At 41.7% G+C, this 2,176-nt stretch overlaps 1 non-coding gene across 1 annotated transcript; it reads left to right on the top strand.

The window, feature by feature from the left end:
• The first annotated feature begins 1,308 nt into the window (after positions 1–1,308).
• On the top strand, positions 1,309–1,416 carry LOC112731001 (small nucleolar RNA R71). Its single transcript, XR_003166797.1, has one exon. It is a non-coding gene; the product is annotated as a small nucleolar RNA R71 (small nucleolar RNA).
• Positions 1,417–2,176: the final 760 nt, after the last annotated feature.

Genomic DNA, 2,176 nt, shown 5'->3' on the forward strand with positions numbered 1-2,176 from the left:
CACGTCCTCTACTTGTCCATAAGCCTGTTTTCTAGAGCTGTCTGCCATCTCTAATGAGATTTTAGTAGCTTGCACCCCATAGATTCCCAGTTTCTCTATTACAGAGAGGGGCATGAGGTTTATTCCTGAACCAAGGTCACACAGAGCCTTAAAGATCATGGTGCCTATGGTACAGGGTATTATGAACTTTCCAGGATCCTGTCTCTTCTGAGGCAATGTCAGTTGATCCAGATCACTTAGTTCATTGATGAACAAGGGAGGTTCAACTTCCCAAGTATCAATGCCAAATAATTTGGCATTCAGCTTCATGATTGCACCAAGAAACTTGGCAGTTTGCTCTTCAGTAACATTCTCATTCTCTTCAGAAGAAGAATATTCATCAGAGCTCATGAAGGGCATAAGGAGGTTCAATGGGATCTCTATGGTCTCTAGATAGGCCTCAGAGTCCTTTGGTTCCTCAGAGGGAAGCTCCTTATTAATCACTGGACGTCCCAGGAGGTCTTCCTCCTTGGGATTCACGTCCTCTCCTCTCCTCACAGGTTCGGCCATGGCGCTTATGTCAATGGCCTTGCACTCTCCTTTTGGATTCTCTTCTGTATTGCTTGGGAGAGTACTAGGAGGGATTTCAGTGATCCTTTTACTCAGCTGGCCCACTTGTGCTTCCAGATTTCTAATGGAAGACCTTGTTTCATTCATGAAACTTACAGTGGCCTTAGATAGATCAGAGACTAGATTTGCTAAATTAGAAGCATTTTGTTCAGAGTTCTCTGTCTGTTGCTGAGTTGATGATGGAAAAGGCTTGCTATTGCTAAACCTGTTTCTTCCACCATTATTAAAGCCTTGTTGGGGCTTTTGATCCTTCCATGAGAAATTTGGATGATTTCTCCATGTTGAGTTATAGGTGTTTCCATAAGGTTCACCTAAGTAATTCACCTCTGCTATTGCAGGGTTCTCAGGATCATAGGCCTCTTCTTCATAAGAAGCCTCTTGAGTACTGTTGGATGCCGCTTGCATTCCATGCAGACTCTGAGAGATCATATTGACTTGCTGAGTCAATATTTTATTCTGAGCCAATATGGCATTCAGAGTATCAACCTCAAGAACTCCCTTCTTCATAGGCGTCCCATTACTCACAGGATTCCTTTCAGAAGTGTACATGAACTGGTTATTAGCAACCATGTCAATGAGTTCTTGAGCTTCTGCAGGCGTTTTCTTTAGGTGAATGGATCCACCTGCAGAAGTGTCCAGTGACATCTTTAATAGCTCAGATAAACCATCATAGAATATATATAGGATGGTCCATTCTGAAAGCATGTCAGAAGGACACTTTTTGGTCAACTGTTTGTATCTTTCCCAAGCTTCATAGAGGGATTCACCTTCTTTCTGTCTGAAGGTTTGAACATCAGCTCTAAGCTTGCTCAGCTTTTGAGGAGGAAAGTACTTGGCTAAGAAAGCCGTGACCAGCTTATCCCAAGAGTTCAGGCTGTCTTTGGGTTGAGAATCCAACCATAATCTAGCTCTATCTCTTACAGCAAAAGGGAAAAGCATGAGCCTGTAGACTTCAGGATCTACTCCATCAGTCTTAACAGTATCACATATCTGCAAGAATTCAGTTAAGAACTGAAAAGGATCTTCAGATGGAAGTCCATGAAACTTGCAGTTCTGCTGCATCAGAGAAACTAACTGAGGTTTCAGCTCAAAGTTGTTTGCTCCAATGGCAGGAATGGAGATGCTTCTTCCATGTAAATTGGAATTAGGTGCAGTAAAGTCACCAAGCATTCTCCTTGCATTGTTGTTGGGTTCGGCTGCCATTTCCTTTACTTGTTCAAAATTTTCAATCAAGTTGTCTCTGGATTGTTGTAATTTAGCTTCTCTTAGTTTCCTTTTCAGAGTCCTTTCAGGTTCTGGATCAGCTTCAACAAGAATGCCTTTTTCTCTGTCCCTGCTCATAAGAAAGAGAAGAGAACAAGAAAAGAAGAGGAATCCTCTATGTCACAGTAAAGAGGTTCCTTATTGTTAGTAGAAGAAAAGAAGAAGAAATTCGAACACAGATAGAGGAGGGGGTTCGAATTTGGTGATGATGTGAGGAAGAGATGTTAGTAGATGAATAAACAAATAGAAGAAGATGAGAGGGGGAAGTGAATTTTCGAAAACAATTTTTGAAAAAGAGTTAGTG

This window comes from Arachis hypogaea, chromosome 12 (genome assembly GCF_003086295.3).
Source record: "Arachis hypogaea cultivar Tifrunner chromosome 12, arahy.Tifrunner.gnm2.J5K5, whole genome shotgun sequence".
In the NCBI taxonomy this organism is placed as follows: domain Eukaryota; kingdom Viridiplantae; phylum Streptophyta; class Magnoliopsida; order Fabales; family Fabaceae; genus Arachis; species Arachis hypogaea.